Source organism: Gigantopelta aegis, chromosome 12 (assembly GCF_016097555.1).
Source record: "Gigantopelta aegis isolate Gae_Host chromosome 12, Gae_host_genome, whole genome shotgun sequence".
Lineage (NCBI taxonomy): Eukaryota > Metazoa > Mollusca > Gastropoda > Neomphalida > Peltospiridae > Gigantopelta > Gigantopelta aegis.
Window position 1 is genome coordinate 23,993,903 of NC_054710.1, and position 19,611 is coordinate 24,013,513.

Sequence of the window (19,611 nt, forward strand, 5' to 3'; positions counted from 1 at the left end):
TCTGTTTCTTTCTCTCCCTCCCTCTCATGTCCCGCTGTGTGTCCTCCTTCTCTCTCTCTCTCTCTCTCCTCTCTCTCTCTCTCTCTCTCTCTCTCTCTCTCTCTCTCTCTCTCTCTCTCTCTCTCTCTGTGTATACAGCTTTTCCTCCGTATATTTCTGTTTCTGTCTCTCCCTCCCTCTTATGTCCCGCTGTGTGTCCTCTCTCTCTCTCTCTCTCTCTCTCTCTCTCTCTCTCTCTCTCTCTCTCTCTCCAGCTTTTCCTCCGTATCTTTCTGTTTCTTTCTCTCTCTCTCCCTCCCTCTCATGTCCCCTGTGTGTCCTCCTTCTCCCCTCTCTCCTCTCTCCTCTCTCTCTCTCTCCGTCCCTCTCTCTCTCTCTCCCTTCTCTCCTCTCTCGTCTCTCTCTCTCTCTCTGTGTATACAGCTTTTCCTCCGTATATTTCTGTTTCTGTCTCTCCCTCCCTCTTATGTCCCGCTGTGTGTCCTCTCTCTCTCTCTCTCTCTCTCTCTCTCTCTCTCTCTCTCTCTCTCTCTCTCTCTCTCTCTCTCTCTCTCTCTCTCTCTCTCTCTCCCACGCACACACACACACACACACCAACCCCCCAACCCCCAAAAAAACACAAAAGAAACAACAAACAAAAACAAACAAACAAAACAAAAATGTATCACAACTCCATTATGTCTATTTTTACTTCCTCTTTCTTTTTTTTCTTTTTATTTGTAAATAAATATATCGACCATCCACCATGCTATATACTAACATCATTGATCGGGATTTCTAACAAATCGGTATTTGTTTAATATAAGTATCACTATTTTATTTTTAAAGGCTGGCCTCAACAATAGACAGTAAAGTCAATGATATATATTAAGCAGACAACAGATAACAACTGTACAAAAATAGTATACAAATATAACAAGTGCTTACTTTAAAATTGAAATCCTTCCGATTATTCCAAGAGAGTTGACCAACCTTAACAGATCTCAGATCTCAGTAGGTGAAGACAACTTCGACATTTCCGTCTCATGAATAATCGAGACTAATGGCCGTCGAGTCTTTTGTTACGGTTATAAGTGTGCGTTCATGCAAATATCGATAACATTTGTACAGAAGAATCGTGATCCGATACTTTTTCTTATCATGTATCGGATTTCACTAATTCGTTTTCAGTCGAGTTTTAAATTGTCTATCCAGCAGTTTCTTGATTTTTTTTAAAGAGAGACAGAATCATAGGCCGTCGGTAGGCCCATTGGGCTATTTCTCGTTCCAGCCAGTGCACCACGACTGGTATATCAAAGGTTGTGGTATGTGATATCCTGTCTGTGGGATAGTGTATATAAAAGATCCCTTGTTGCTAATCGAAAAGAGTAGCCCATGAGGTGGCAACAGCGGGTTTCCTCTCTCAATGGTCCTTAGCCATATGTCCGTTGATTGCGTTTCCTTCCTGTCTTTCTTCCGTCACTGACGCTGATTTTCTCACTCAAGTGTGACAGAAAGGAAGAAAGAATGAAAATTGTCTGCACATTTTAATAACGGTTACAGTATATGACGTATGGCATATGAATAAAAATCACATAATAATTAGACAGAAAACCCATGGGCTACTTCTCCGATTATTTAATTGATTGATTGATTGATTTCAACTTATGTTCGTGCTTATATCTAATTAAGGTTCAAGCACGCTGTCCTGGGCACACATCTCAGCTATCTGGGCTGTCTGTCCAGGACAGTGGGTTAGTTGTTAGTTGGTTAGTGGTTAGTGAAAGAGAAGAGGGTGTAGTGGCCTTACACCTACCCACTGAGCCCTTAAGAACTCACTCTGGGTTGGAGCCGGTACCGGGCACGGAACCCTGTACCTATCAGCCTGTAGTCCGATGGCTTAACCACTGCGCCACCGGTCCGATTATTTAGCTGCGAAGGAGGTTTTTATATGCATTATCACAGGGACAGGATAGTGGACAGACCATGGTCTATGTTGCACTGGCTGGAGCGAGAAATTGTCCAATGGGCGCACCGATGAGGATCGATCCTAGACCGACCGCGTATCCGGTGAACCCTTTACCACTGGGCTATGTCCTGCCCACTACTCTGGTATATGCTGATTCTAAAGTAGGTGTGATTATGTGAACTGGACGTCTGAGAAGGAAGGAAATGTTTTATTTAACGGCGCGCTCAACACATTTTGTTTACAGTTATATTTTGTCGGACATATGATTAAGGACCATACAGATATTGAGAGAGGAAACCCGCCCTCGCCATGGTTTATTCTTTTCGATTAGCAGCAAGGGATCTTTTATATTCACCATCCCACAGACAGGATAACACATACCACGGCCTTTAATGTACTAGTCGTGGTGCACTTGCTGGAGCGAGACATATCCCAATGGGCCAACCACTGACGGGGATCGATCCCAAACCGACCGCGCATCTAGCGAGCGCTTTACCACTGGACCCCTGACAGATGGTTAAGAACTGGCCACACTTATACTGAGAGAGAAACCCGCTGACGCCACTTTAAAAGCCAAATGCACAGACTGGTGCTTGTCGGACACTTTCTTAAATGGCCTTTTTAAATACAAAAGTGTTTCTTAACTAGAAGGGGCGTGACGTAGCTAAGAAGTACAACGCTCGCACGATGCATAACCGATTTAGGATCGATACCCGTCGGTGGGCCAATTGCTCTACAACTGGTGTAGCAAAGGCCGTGGTATGTACTATCCTGTCTGTGGGATGATGTATATAAAATATCCCTTGATGCTAATAAAAAAAGAGTAACCCATGAAGTGGCGACAGCGGGTTTCCTCTCTCAATACCTGTGCGGTCCTTAAGCATATGTCCGATGCCATACAACCGTAAATAAAATGTGTTGAGTGCTTCGTTAAATAAAACATTTCCTTCTTTCTTAATTGCAAAAAACAAAATATGCACACAGAAAAAATGCATATGCAAATACAGAAAAGTGAGTGAGAAGGCGCATGTACAGAATATTACGTATAAGAAAGGTTGTGCATAAGAAAGGTGTCTACACCTTGCAAACAAAAGTTTAGGATAGGGGTGTAGCTTCGAGTTATACTCTCTCAGAAAAAAAAACCCAACAACATATTTAAAAAGAAATTTGCTTTCTGCGGGAGGGGCTATAACCCCCCCCCCCCACACACACACACACACACACTCACGCATGTGGTAAGCCAGTGAGGAAATAAGCAAGTAAGTATGCAAGCAAGCATGTAAGTAAGTAAGTATGTAAGTAAGTAAGTAAATAAGTATGTAAGTAGTAAGTAAGTATGTAAGTAGTAAGTAAGTATGTAAGTAGTAAGTAAGTATGTAAGTAGTAAGTAAATAAGCAAGTGCGCACATAAGTCTGCAAGTACGACAGTGAGTGAGTACGTAAATCAGAAAATAATTAAATATGATCATCAATTAAACGTAAGTAAATAAATTGAACATGACAGAAAAGAACAAAAAACACAAAAAGAAAGAAAGAACAAGAAAGAAAGAAAGAAAGAAAGAAAGAAAGAAAAAATTAAGAAACAATATATTTGATTGTGTTCACTATCAACTTTCAATATTAATAACCAATAACGTCATTTCCCGATAGACAAAATACACACGACTGCTACATCGAATGCAGTGGTATGTACTGTCCTGCTTATGAGTTTTAACACAAGTAACCTATGTTGTGTTTGAGGTGTTCCTCTCTAGTTCACTAAAGTCGAGGTAATCATGTACAAGAGTCCAAGGGACGGGACGTAGACCAGTGGTAAAGCTACTACTGGAAAAATGCAACTGTTTTCCTATCTAATACTAAATGTCAAAATGTCTAAATGTTTGACATCCAATAGCCTATGATTAATAAATCAATGTGTTATAGTGGTGTCAAAATAGACGTAGTTCAACATTTCCCAAAGACTCCCTAAACACAGTCCCCTTTTTCGTTTTCTTGTGACAAAACTCAGGTACAATAAACCCAACTTGCCCATGTGCACATGTTCCTTAGCACCGAGACACCTACTATCAACCCATATCAATTTTCTACTCACTCACCGGCATAACGGTTCAAAAAGTAAACATCCAGCACTCACAAACGTCTAACAAAAACAACACAACCTAAACAAGAACCTCTTCCTTATATTTTTCTTTTTCTGCGTGTGTGCATGGCTGTATTTGGCTTCTTTAGGATAAAATAAAAACTGGGGTGATAGAAAAAGAGAAAGAAGGAAAACCTGTGTTGACCCGTATTGAGTCTTGAAGGACACGTCCACTACCGAATTAGCTTAGCGTGGTCCAATATTAGTAACATACCTGTGACATCAGAGGTGTAGGTTTCGGCTGTGGTTGACAAAGAAAGCCTCTTGATACCAATGTATTTGATGTGGGTTCTGAGGGATATCAGAAGACTTGTTGACATTCACTTCAGTCTATCTGTACAAAGAGCGACACCCACACGCTTGTGCCAGGAAGTAACACTGGCTTGGGCATGGCTGCGGTGCTCGGTTTTGCCAAGAATTGCGATTTCTTGACTTGAATGGGGATACAGATGGTTGAGTGGGCTGTTGAATATGGGGGAATGAGCCCCCACTCTCCCCCACAGGCCCCAACTCAGCTCCAGGAAGAAGTGTCATTCAATTCCTTTTAGTACTTTAAGCTAACAAGCTTATGTAGCACAATTCTTCAATTCCCGGATTCCTCATTACACCCCACACCCACACACACACACACACACACACACACTCGCGCACCGAACCCCCATAAAACATACCAACAATTACCGTAACAGTTAGTTTTGTTTGTCTTTACGACATTTCCTATCTCCCAAATCAACATGTGGGTCTAAATGAGACAGAACATTATTCATTTTATACTTATCTTCTTCGTCTTATATCAATTAATTTCAAGGACGCTGTCCTGGGAACACCACATGTCATCTATTTGAGCTGTCTAGACAGAGTGGTTTAGTTGTTAGTGGTTAGTGAGAAGAGGAGTGAGAGAGAGAAGAGAGAGAGAGATCCTAGAGAGAGAGCAGATGAGAGAGAGAGATATTAGAGAGAGCTGAGAGAGAGACCTGTGGGGTCGGAGGGAGAGAGGGAGCGGAGGGAGCGAGTCTAGGGAGAGAGGATAGCGAGTAGAGAGACGAGAGAGAGCAGAGAGAGAGGACGTCTTGCATAGTGGTCTTACAAACCTACCCTACCCATTGAGTCGTTAAAAACTAAACCGCTCTGGTTGGGAGCTGGTAAATACTCATGACTGCGACTCCCCCAATACCTCCCAGGCTTACGTCCAGTCCGATGTCTAAATCACAACACCCGAAACCGATATCACACATTCTCTCCCCCATCATAATTTATATTTGACGTGTAAAAGACAATGCGAGTGCCCCCGCCAATATGTTTGGCCGCCCAATATAACATCAAACCTGTGTTAATGCAAGGATGCGTCTTGAATACAAATGAAAGGAAATTGTTTATATTGTACATTAGTTAATCAGTGTGCTCTAGGGGTGTAGATGAACTTTAACTTTTTACGAATGGCTGGCCGCTGGGGGGAAAAAAGAAAATAATAAAACAATTCTGTATCATACAAAATAGAACAAGGAAGGAAGGAAATATTTTATTTAAAGACGCACTCAACACATTTTATTTACGGTTATATGGCGTCGAACATATGATTAAGGACCACACACATATTGAGGGAGGAAACCCGCTGTCGCCACTTAATGAGCTACTCTCTTCGATTAGCAGCAAGGGATCTTCTATATGCACCATCCCCCAGACAGGATAGTACATACCACGGCCTTTGTTACACCACTGCTGTACTGAGAAACAGCCCAATGGGCGCACCGACGGAGATCGATCGCGCATCAGGCGAGCGCTGTACCACTGAGCTACGTCCCGCCCCACCAACTAGAACCAGTAATTTTAACTTAATCAAATCTCGGTGGGATCTTTCTGTGTGCAAGGAACGAACAAGGTTGTGAAATTAGTAGCCAGGGATCTATTATATGCACCATCCCACTTACAGGATAGCACATACAACGGCCTTTGATGTACCAGTCGTGGAGCACTGGCTAGAACGAAAAAATAGCCCGACAGGCCCACCGACGGGGATCGATCCCAAACCGACAGCGCATAAAGTGAGCGCTTTGCACACTGGGCGACGTCCCGCCAACTTATTGGAATGAAGTTGGCAGAGAAGATCACATAGTTTGCAAACGTGTAACTTGTTAACATTGAAGACATCTTTGTGGTAATTCCGGCTCACTCAAGTGTAGTACGTTTAGAGTGAAAGGAAATGCTTTATTTAACGACGCACTCAAGACATTTTATTTACGGTTATATGGCGTCAGACATGGTTCTGGACCAAACAGATATTGAGAGAGGAAACCCACTGTTGTCACTTAATGGGCTACTCTTTTCGATTAGCAGCAAGGAATATTTTATATGCACCATCCCAGAGACTGGATAACACATACCATGGCCAGACAGGGTAGTACATACACGGCATTTTATTACACACCATTTTAGAGCACTGACTGAAACGATTTAGTGTAAAATAGGTAATTTTCGGGCAGATGTAGTGGGCGTGTTTATTTAAACTAATATCCTGGAAGAAAGACCTGGATAACTTTATAACACAAAATTGATGAACAATATCTTAATATAAGTTTTAAAACGCAGCATTTGTTTCATAACTGGACAGCAAACCTCCATGTTATCCATTTATTTACTTTATGGCCTATTATCATTGAGAATTAAACGATCGTTTCTAATAAAACCCTGACATAACATAAGTTGTCATGTAATGTATTTTTTTTTTGCGTCGGTTTCAGGAAGAGGTTTGTTTTCTTAGCATCTAAAAACTTATTTCTTTGATAACGTGTTCCTTCCACTTACACATTCGCTCAGAAATATTTATTTCTCATAATAGTGTTTTATTTAAAATATGTACTTATTTACTAGTAGAGGGCGGGACGTAGCCCAGTGGTAAAGCGTTCGCTTGATGCGCGGTCGCTTGATGCGCGGTCGGTCTAGGATCGATCCCCGTCAGTGAGCCCAGTTAGCTATTTCCCGCTCCAGCCAGTGCACCACGACTGGTACATCAAAGGTCGTGGTATGTGCTATCCGGTCTATGGGATAATTCATATAAAAGATATCTTGCTGCTAATCGAAAAGAGTAGCCCATGAAGTGGCGACAGCGGGTTTCCTCCCTCAATATGTGTGTGGTTTTTAACCATGTGTCCGACGCCATATAACCGTAAATAAAATGTGTTGAGTGCGTCGTTAAATAAAACATTTCCTTCCTTCCTTTGTTACTGATAGTTATTTATTTATTTGAAAAAAATATAAGTAAATGATCAAATAAATAAATTGTTTCATTGATTAATTAATTAAATTAATTTATTAATTTATTTATTATTTAGTTATATTATTTTAGTTAGTTAGATTCGTGTACGTTTTTTTTTTTTTTTTTTGTTGTTGTAATAAGCCTGAATTTGCCATAACCTAAGGTAATTAAACATCATATAACGTATCATATTTCCACAACAATATATAGTTTTTAAAACAAATATTAAATCACAAGTTCATAAAAATAATATCAAATTAAACGCATGTTTCGAAATGATTGCACTTAACACCGACAAATGATGACGTAACTACAGTGTGCGGCATCTCTGTTCATTTTCATCTCTTCCTTAGTCTATTTTCCTCCTTTTTTTCTTCTTTATTTTTTTAAATTAATACTTTTTGTTTTCCTCCTTTTTTTTCAATATTCGCCACCTCAAGGCCATGAAAAGCTAATTTCGTGTGTAGCTGCAGACAAGACGACACCGAGTGACGCTCGATGACCACGCCGTGGCGGTTGTGGGTAAATACCGCAAAGGACCGCAAACAGACTGATTGCGGCAATCTGTGAGCGAAGAAGGGCCAGACGAGGTGACAAACGAAACTACACAAGCGACACCTACCGGTAAACCTCGAAGGATTAAGAGAATGTGTAAATCAGTCGATTTTCCCCGAGACATAGAATTCCCATAAACCCTGGTGGCAAGGTTGGAGGGAAGAGTGTAAATACGTTGTAGACTCTGGAGGAATGTACGGGATGTAAAAAAGACGTATCTTTTTTTTTCTCTTTCTTCTTTGTTTTTCCCTTTTCACACATTTTTCTTATTCTTGTTTATGTTTAAGCTCAGTTGGTATTTGGTAAACAAGCATTCGTTTTTGATCTTGGTATCTCCTGAACATAAATATTGCACATCTTGACCTTATTGTTACGCAACTTTTTAAACTAAATCAGTAGGCTTTTTTTAAAGTTTCACAAAGAGTGCAAGAGTTTTAAGAAATGTGTGTTTCTAAGCGTGGTACAATTACAACAACATCAGAGGTTAAAGACTTAAATTTTGAAAATAAATACCTTCAATACGTTCATGTTTAATTTCAACTTATTTTCGTGCTTATATCAAATTAAAGTTCAAGCACGCTGTCCTGGACTTCTCACCTCAGTTATCTGGGCTCTCTGTCCAATACAGTGGGTAATTAGTTGTTAGTTGGTTAGTGATAGAGAAGAGGGTATAGTGGTCTTACACTTACTCAAAGAATCGTTAAAACTCGCTCTGGGTGGGAGCTGGTACCGGGCTGCGAACCCTGTCCTACCAGCCTTATTTCCGATGGCTTAACCATGACACCACCGAGACCTGTTTCAATAGGTTAACATTTTCCTTCCGTTGCGGACGAGGGGTGAGTGTCCTAGGTCAGTCGGAAAAGTGATTTCCTCTAAATGTTTAATGGTACGGTGATACATACGGTATCGCAAATCGCAAATACGATGCAGTAAGTATCGCGAATCATCGTCATCAATATATACTGATGGAAAAAAAAGGATCACACACATAGCAACAAGAAATAATGACTGCATTAAAAATTAATTGACATTGTCAGAAGTTGACTGGGAACATATAGGCAACACATTCAACACTACAAAAATTCAATCCCACATTACAACTTGGTATGAAATACAGACATTACTACGCTAGTTGAGAATTAAATTATGGGGGGGGGGGGGGGGGGGGGGCGGGGGGGGGGGGAACCAAAACAAAAACAACAACATTTGGTCTACAGTTCGATTTGTTCCTTAATTTCTTTCCATCAGTATATTATGAAGAATAACAGTGCTGTAATTATTTAGCAGACATCTACCTACTTTCCCCAGTATTAACATAACATGGAGATGTTATTTTGATATACAAACCAAATGGCGTGGCATGTAATATCTTGTCTACATGGTTAAAGTTGGTTTTGTTTAAGAATTCTATTGGTGTACATTGATTTATTAATCAACGGCTATTTTGATGTTAAACATTTGGTCGTTCTGACATATATAGTCTAAGAGAGGAAACCCACTATATTTTCCCATTAGTAGCAAGGACTGTTTTTTATGCACCATCTCACAGACAGGATAGGGCCGTAGCTAGGATTTTTCGTTGGGGGGACGGGGTAACTGAGTAGTTAATAGTCTAAAACTCCTTAAACGGTTAAGAAGAGAATTTTCTTTAAGTTTCTATATTTTCCCCCGATTTTTATTTTTTGTTTTTTTTGCCCCCCCCCCCCCCCCCCCAGCTACGGCCTTGATACCACGGCATTTGATATACCAGACGTGGTGCACTGGCTGGAACGAGAAATAGCCCAAATGGGTCCACCTACGGGTATCGATCCCTGACCGATCACGCATCAGGCGAGCGCTGTACCACTGGGCTGTGAATTACTGTGTAGAAATGTATTCAGACAAGCTGTCGCTAACTGGATTGAGACCAGCGACCGTCTAGTCTGTCTTATTAGCAGGATTAGGAAGATAACACGACAAGAGCCGGCCCTAATAGACACTCGCTGGTGACGTCACTCAGATTTATACCCAGCTAAATTGAAACTGTCTGGTTGACATGCTATTTAATGTTTTACGTATTACCAGAAACTAACAGCAAAACATCGATACATTCCAGTAATGAGCTGTCTGTTCGGTTCAGTTTTATTTTCGTGCTTATATCCAATTACGGTTCAAGCTCGCTGTCCTAGGCACACGCATCAGCTATCTGAGCTGCCTCTCCATGACAGTGCCAGAACAGCGGATTAGTTGTTAGCTGTTAGTGAGAAAAAAGAGGGCGTTAAAATTCGCTTTACGTGGGAGCCGGTACCGAGCTGCGAACCCAGTACCTACCAGCCTTATATCCGATGGTTTAACCACGACGTCACTGAGGCCGGTAGTTGTCTGTTGAATTAAATACGACAAAAAAAAAAGAACACACATTAAAAAAACACCAAAAAATCCCACACACAAAACTAGAAAGGAACAAAAACACCAACAAAATAGGTTTAAAAGAACAACCCCCCCCCCTAAATAAACAACAACCAACAAATAAGAACGAATCAAAACAAGCTAACACCCTCAACCCCAAACCAAACCCAAAACAAATAAACAACAAACAACCCAACGAACAAAAACCAAAACAACACAAGCAATACGAAATAAGTAAAGAAATCGTACACTATAGTCCTTCTAAAGTCCGTAAACACTGTAAATTTGTAAATATTGCTAGTTTGATTTGACATAAAAATAAAATTAAATGTTTTGGAAGTAACACAAAACACTACAAGATTTCAATGTTCAATTAAAAAAACCAACAAAAAAAACAATAAGTTGAGAAATGTATATAACTTTGTAAAAAAAAAACGAAAAAAAAAACGTTCGGCATTTGAAAGGACTACAGATAATGATGTAATAGAGAAAAATAACAGATAACACATTTCTATAAAAGTCGACTTACGTTTCAGCATAACAAAATGTATAAACTTAGCTAGATTTATAAAAAAAACCCATCTCTGATTATTAAAAGACCTAGCTTCATATTGGAACATCAATTGATCTTTGGAGAGGGCCTCGTAAGTTGGATAACTTGTGCCTAGTCCTTATATATATATATATATATATATATATATATATATACACACACACACACATATTGGGAAATGGCATACTCGTAAAGCTCCATACATTGGTCATACAGCAAAACCTTTCAAAACCGGACGATATGTAAACTGGAATTCCCACAAAACCGGACGTTTTTCATGGCCCCTTTTTAAATATTTGTGCAAGAGAGAAACTCTCTAAACCAGATACCTCTTAAAACCGGACGTTTTACTTGGTCCCTATGGTGTCCGGTTTAGAGGAGATTCACTGTATTAATAAAACAAAAATCGTATTAACTTTCAATAATCTGATCATTGCAGAATTTACCAATCTGATTTGTATAAGGTGTTTGATTATATCTATCAGCCAATATGATTTCATCATCACTAACCTCAGTGCATCCAGTTAATATTGCAGGAGACTGCTCTTAGATGAACGCTGCGCAATCTCGGTACAAGAGAAAACTTAAAATTTACTTTGTTTAACGACAAAACTATTGGATGTCAACCAATAGATAATTCTGACACTCTTTTCTTTCTTTTTTCTTGTGTTGTGAGCGTTTTGTGTGCTTGATTTGTTTTTTTTTGTGTTTTTTTTTTTTAATTAACAGCAATGACTATTGTACAAAAATGCATATGTACGCTCTCACACAGGACCATGCATATCACATAATTTGATATTGCAGTCGTGGAGCATTGGCTGAAGATACAGCGGGACTGGCTGCTCAACAATACTAAGCTCTAGCTATGAAAACATTGTTTTCATATAATCTGCCTCTTCTATTTTCGATCCCAATTCAATGATTTGACATAATTCCAAAATTATCATAAAACGTATTTGCAGTATGAAACATTGTACATGTATATTCAAAATATTGCACACGATATTAAAAATAATGAGATAAAATATGACTCTCGATTTCACGATACACAGTATTCCTGAATCAATTGAAATAACAAGACCATTACAACCTGATGAATTGTAATCATATTCCTTATCAGTTTGCGAGAATTTGCATACCCAAATCATCAATTCGACAATCAAATTTTGTAATAACTGACCAAAAAAAAAAAAAAATCGAAAATGTCAAACTATATTTTTTATTTAAAACCCCAGACGTAAACCTGCTATTTCATTAACACGCTGATATATTTAGTAGTAATAGATTTTATATCGAAACATTGTTTTGAAAGGGTTTTAAAATGTTTTTAAATTATTATTATTTTTTAAATTTACTTCTTTACTATTATATACATATATATTATTCACTTCTATGGTAAAATGAAAACCGAAAATCACAATATAAAATTTTAAAAGGCGTAAACAGAAATGTATAAAATTATTACATTATTATATCTTTTTTTAAAAACAAAAATGATATAAATACATGATATTAACATTATATTACTCTTTTTCAACAATCCTCGCTAACAGTATTAACTAAGTACTCACAGCTTTATATATCCATCGAATATAAACACAAATTATGTCCAAAGATTTAGTTAGCCATAATCACAGCAAGTTCGACAACTGACTAATATCCGACGCTTTGGTCATCTTTCCAGTTCCGATTTGCGGATCACGTGACTTACGAAAAGACGCTTATACGTTGTCCTTCGCGAACGTGCGAGTCTGACCTTGAACGGACAGTTTATTTCTCGACTTCAAACATCGGCAAACATCGCGGATTTGCGTAACCCTCACATGAAATACACCGGGATCCCCTAATCCGCGACTAGTGGCAGGGATATGGGGATTCCGCATTTTCGACATCATCGCAGCGACTTAGGACGCGGAACACGGGATTATCTGGTTAATACGCACGCGTGAATTATGTGGAAAAAAGATTATTGTGTGGACGCAAGAATATTGAAAATGATGTGGTACTCTCTTTTTTTCCAATATATAAATCTTAAAATAAAATTATAATGCCTCCATTGTGCTACTGTTTGATTTTTGGATTTGTCGCATCCATTTTAGAGACAAAACAAAAAGTAAATAAAATAAAATAAAACACAAACACAAACACAAACACAAACAACTTGTGCATGTATATATGGACTATTTTAAAAGTTTTCTTCAAAAATGTTTTCAAACATGTTTTTATTTTAATATAATTTAATTTAATTTTGTGTTTGTTTGTTGGGTTTTTCTTTTTTCTTTTATTGTTGTGCTCTTTATTGTAAACCCAAGGGCGGATGCAAGAGAGGGAACAAGGGGGACATGTCCCTCCCCCTAAGAAATTAAAATGCCCATTTTTGAAACGTTTATTTACAATTTTCATTGAAGTGCCCTTTTCAGGGAGTTGCTCTATGTGCCCTTTGCCCTTGGTCCCCTCCCTAAAATGTTTCCTGGGTCCGCCCTTGTAACCTCTCTAATATACTTGCATGCAAAGGGACACATTCGACTACACTAAATAAATAGTTGCTAAACTGCTAAATAGCTATACAGTAGATTGCTCCCCAAACTAAACTCAGGATACCCCATTCATCACGGCATGCTATGTATTATTTGTGTGTATTTACTTTCGGTTATATAATGATTTTTTTTTTATTGCAATGTTAATTTAAAGGGACAGTCCTGAGTTTACAACCATTGTAAAATGTTTCCGACAAATATAGCCCTTTCGATGACGTAACATACAAATAAAATATCAGTGTCTGTATTTACAAGGTGTTTGTTGTTGTCCTAATGCTTGTAGTAGCCCAGACCTGATTTTACCTTCAATAAATTCGCAAATATATATCATGAAGTAAATTAAAAACTGAGTGCTACAAACATTAGTATACGACCACAAATACATTCGATATACAGACACTGGGATTCTAAACAAGAAAATGTATTTAGTATGAAATAGTATTCGCAAACACGGCTGTTTTCGCAAACATAGTTCAATGGCTGCAAACTCTGGAAAGTCCCTTTAAACGTGGCTACGTTTCTCTTCTTGCAGAGTGTGGAAAAAACAAAACCGAAAAACAAAAACAAAAAACCCGCACCCTCAAAACCCGTCTAATGCCGTGTGAGTGTTTAATACAGGTATATATTGCACTAGTAGATAATTTGGAAAAATGGTAACAATAGCAGTAAACAAAAACCATAATAAAATAACTATTTAAGTCGTTTATATATTTTTTCATTGATGTATACACTAAAAACATGAAATTAGTGACCGAAAAAAGAAAAGAAAAAAGAAAAGAAAACTTTATCAAAATTACGTTATTTTCCTCAGCTCGACTGACTATAATTATTGTATCTATTTTCCGTGACCATTTTTTAATTTATTAATTTATTTCAATGTATTTTGCTACTTTATCTAAATCATGTTCAAATACGCTTGCATGGGCACCCACGGAAACACGTTACCTGTTTTAGTCTATCCACGACATTCGGAAGGAAGGAAATATTTTATTTAACGACGCAACCAACACATTTTGTTTACGGTTATATGGCGTCAGACATATGGATAAGGACCACACAGATATTGAGAGAGGAAACCCGCTGTCGCCACTTCATGGGCTAGTCTTTCCGATTAACACCAGTAATACCGTTTCTGATAACTGAAATTGTGCATTATTTAGATTCTCCATTTTCGTATATAATAAAATTAATATTTCTGGTTATCCTGGATTTTCTGATACTAGGAAATAAATGTTTCATTCAAGAGATGTACATCTGAGATGTAACGGTTATGGAGTACCAGCTCATGTCTGTTTTCAGGGGTATTTCCCCATTTTTACATCGCAGAATCTCACTCTAGCGTAACTTTACCAATTTGTTTTACAGGTTTGTAGATTAACGAAACTTAGTGTCCACTTTCACAGGTTAAAACAAGTCAAATTACATGTCCACTTAAAGATGCAGAGGTGTGACATCAAAATAAAAATATATATATATTAAAAACAATCATACCAATTACACACACACACACACACACACACACACACACACACACACAGAGAGAGAGAGAGAGAGAGAGAGAGAGAGAGAGAGAGAGAGAGAGAGAGAGAGAGAGAGAGAGAGAGAGAGAGAGAGAGAGAGAGAGAGAGATGTACATATACATATACATATATTATTATTATTATTATTATTATTATTACATACATACATACATACATACATACATACATAAACACAACTGCACAGCATATCTAACGAACTCGACAGTTTTTCGTATTTTATGTTTTCTCAAGAAGCCGGCCTTAAGTTCATCAAACAGACCTATAGAACTCGTGACGATGACCAGAGTCACCTCTCTGCTAATCCGAAGTGTCTGAAGCGAGGTTAAGCGACTAAGTCTGAACTGTTGAAATAAGGGTTTCTCAGTTAGTCTGGCCTTCGCAACTCTGACAGCTAGGGTATTACAAGGCATTAGTCGAACTATGTTCATCTCCCTCCCCTAGAGTCGCGTAGAGTTATGTCATGGGAGCACCGGGAAGAAGGAAAAAACAAATTGCCGTCAGATTTGCAAAATTTCAATAGCAAAATGGTTTGAATTTTCCAGTCTTTCCAGATATGTCGGCAACTGTGGATGGGGTGGGTTGTTTTGGTGATGGGAGTGGGGGGCTTCTAAAGACCCTTCTTCGTACGATGTTGTTAATCCCTTACAGTCATCAACATTTAACAATACATGAATATAATATAATATAATAGAATAGAATCGATGTTTATCAATATATATATATATATATATATATATATATATATATATATATAAAAAAAACGACAGTTAAATAGAAGGATGGATGGATGGATCGATGAATATATATATATATACAGATCGATAGATAGATAAATATATAGAGAAAGGGAGACACGTGTAGACAGACAAAAGGACGGACGAACAAACGAACGGATGGACTGACTGCTAAACTTTCTTTGTTGAGTATATATATATATATATATATATATATATATATATATATATATATATAATATATATATATATATGATGATGATGAAAAGAATGGAAGAACAATTTTACACAATCAATTGTGACAGTGACTGTTTCAACATATTCTTCGCGTTTGGCTCATATAACATGGATGCGGCGCGGCGCGTGAATACGACGGCTAAAACACATACATCGAAATATACTACTCAAAAGAATTTAAGGGTCAAAAATTTATAACCAAATAAGTTTCAGAGTGTATTAGATTGATGATGTAAACTACACCAAAAATTTAATTTATTGTTCCATATTTACAAAAAACCACAAACAAACGTCACTGTATACAAGAAAGTCACATGACATGCTGTCAAAGTTGAAGGTTGTCAAACATGGATTTTACACATTAGAACATTCGTTTAATAGTGTGTGAATCCACCCCTGGCGCGAATACACTCGACACATCGTTGCCTCATGCTGTTGATCAGACGTCTGAAGAACTCTGGCCTGCCACTCTGCCATAAGAAGTTGACCCAGATCATGAAGGTTGGCCGGAGGGGCATGGTTATCCCGAACTCTCCTGCCTAATTCGTCCCAGGCGTGCTCTATTGGGGCCAAGTCAGGCGAATATGCTGGCCAATCCATCCTGGCGATACCTTGTTGTCTGAGAAAGTCCGTTACCACCCTGGCGCGGTGGGGTCTGGCATTGCCATCCTGCAGAACTGCCCCGCCGCCAATCTGCTGAAGGCCTGGGAGAACCAACGGTCGGATAATCTCATTCAGATAGCGGATTCTATTCAGATTGCCATTCACCACATAGAGGGGGGTCCTGTGGTGGATAGAGATGCCGCCCCACACCATGACGCTGCCACCACCGAACCGGTGACGTTGTCTAACGTTAACGTCAGCGAAGCGCTCCCCAGGACGTCTGTAGACACGAACCCGACCGTCATTGAACTGGGGACTAAACCTGGACTCATCAGTGAACATCACTCGACCCCACTGAACACGTTGCCACCGCAGATAAAGTGTGCACCAGTGACGTCTGGCCGTTCTGTGACGTGGTAGGAGTGATGGTCGAACAGCCTGGCGACGGCAGCGTAGATTATTGGCTCTCAGACGATTGCGTATGGTTTGATCAGACACTCGAGTTCCAGTCGCAGTCCGCAGATTGTCACGTAATCGGCGTGCAGTGGTTGTGCGTTGATGTAGAGCCATATTGGTGATGTAGCGGTCCTCTCTATTTGCAGTGCTTCGGGGTCTTCCCGAACGTGGACGATTTCGAACAGAATTCGTTGCTTGGTACCGTTGCCACATTCGGCCAACGACACTCTGACTGACACCAAGTCTCAGAGCAACATTTCTTTGCGTATTGCCATCCTGAAGCCAAGCAATAGCCCTTCCTCGATCTTCGATAGTCAGTTGACGTCGTACCATTGTCGAATTTGGAGTATGCACCGTACACGAACGCAAGCTCAAATTATACGGAAATTCAGCATTGGGAACATGGAATACGCATGCAAAGCGTGCAAATGAAGCGCTTTGTGAAAAAGCAAGTTATGGGCACTTAGCAGACCTTTCGCTTTCGCCCTACTTTACGTGCAAATGTAAGCATGTTTTCGCCATTAGAACTAGTCGACAGTGTCAATGACAGTGAATTTTAATTCATTTATAGGTTGCTTAGACCCACTTTCGTCAAAATGGAACAATACCATGCGTGACATTATGGTCTAGCTAATATAATTGACATTCAGAAAATAATGTCGAAAATATCGTCTGACCATTAAATTCTTTTGAGTAGTATAGATTAGTTTCAGTGTGAGCGTCTAAACTAGATGTCTGCGATGCGTGCTTTTGCAAAACGCATTGAGTCATCCGTAATTTAATAATCGTATATGGTTTATATACCCAAAACGCATTCAGTCATCTGTAATATAATAATTGTATATGGTTTATATACCCAAAACGCATTCAGTCATCCGTAATATAATAATCGTATATGGTTTATATACCCAAAACGCATTCAGTCATCTGTAATATAATAATCGTATATGGTTTATATACCCAAAACGCATTCAGTCATCCGTAATATAATAATTGTATATGGTTTATATACCCAAAACGCATTCAGTCATCTGTAATATAATAACGTATATGGTTTATATACCCAAAACGTATTCAGTCATCCGTAATATAATAATCGTATATGGTTTATATACCCAAAACGCATTCAGTCATCTGTAATATAATAATCGTATATGGTTTTGTGACGGAACATGCTCTTATCTTTTCGCCTGTGGCGATGTTAATTGTTTTAGAGGGCTGTGTGCAGCTTGGTTACGTAATACCTCCGCGCGACCGTACCCCCTAATACACACCCAGACCAGGTGTGGAGGCCATGTGGAGAGTTGTTACGTAATACCTCCGCGCGACCATGGTATTTCTGGCGAACTGGCGACAGTAAGTCTGGCCATCTAAGAAAATATACCGTCTCTGGGAGTTGTGGCAATATCACATGATAGGTGAGGTACCGCGTTGTGCCCCCGGGCGATATTCGCTGTCTCTGAGATTTTTGAATAAATAGTTAGGATTTTAGAGATATCGGGGTTGCGCCAAATTCCCTCAATCAAAATTGCGCACCCTTTTCTCTTTGGTATTTAACTGCTACATTCAAATTCCATAGCACCACCACCACCCCCACCCGCCTGCTACCGATTTGATCGGGCTGCTGGTGCTCCCTTGCACCTGCCAGTGCAGGCGGTCCCTCCTCTCCCCACCCCCCACCTTTCCTGTCATGGACGGAGGAGCCGGCCAAGGCCGGCTCGTGTGCCCACGACAGGCGTGCGCTACAACAGCTTGTTCTGAATGTGCACGTAAAACCCTATGACATGATATGACATGAGATATCGGGGAGAAACATTGGAAGGCTCCCGGGGAACGTAGTCCGACTGGACTGGTAAATATATTTTTCTGCTCTGTTGTATAACCTGTATGTGATTGATGTGACTTTAAATATTCTAATACTGTATTGTACCAATATTCTTTAGACAGTGTCTCCGGTAATCTGACGAAGTAAATTGTAGGCTTCACTGTTCTAATATTTGTATACGAGTATTTGGTAAGATAAAGCTTAGCCGGTCATCCTAGAGGACCTAGGTAAACTGTAGGTTATTGTCTTTATTGGGATATGTACCAGTATTAATTCTGTATTACAAGGTTACTGAATGAGTAGTTAAGGGTTAATTAAAAATTAACCAGTTAGGAATAGAGTTGTAATTCCTTTATTAATTAAGTTCCCCTGGCAGCGTTTCTCAATTATCACACGCGTGTGGATTGTATCACCGTGAAGTGATTAGAATATTGTGTAAACTAGACACCTAGTGATTAACTAATTAAGTCATTAGCTCTGGGTTGTTATTATATTGTTGTTGTTAATTAACTACTGCGGCAAGTACATTTGTCAGCGTAGTGTTAATACAGATTCCAAAGTCTATTGTGTTTTGTTGTGTTTTCTAGTGAACTAAACGTGCTAAATATATATATATATATATATAAATATATATATATATATATATATATATATATTTATATTTATATAAGATCTTATCTCTGATTATACCTAGAGCCGAGCCACTCGGGTATTAGACTGCCCGATACAGAGAGATCTAAAAGATATACAGTTAGAAGAGATATTTGGATAATCGTGTTTTATTCAGTTACGGGTATTATAGGATCCCCGTGACAGGTTTATATAACTAAAACGCATTCAG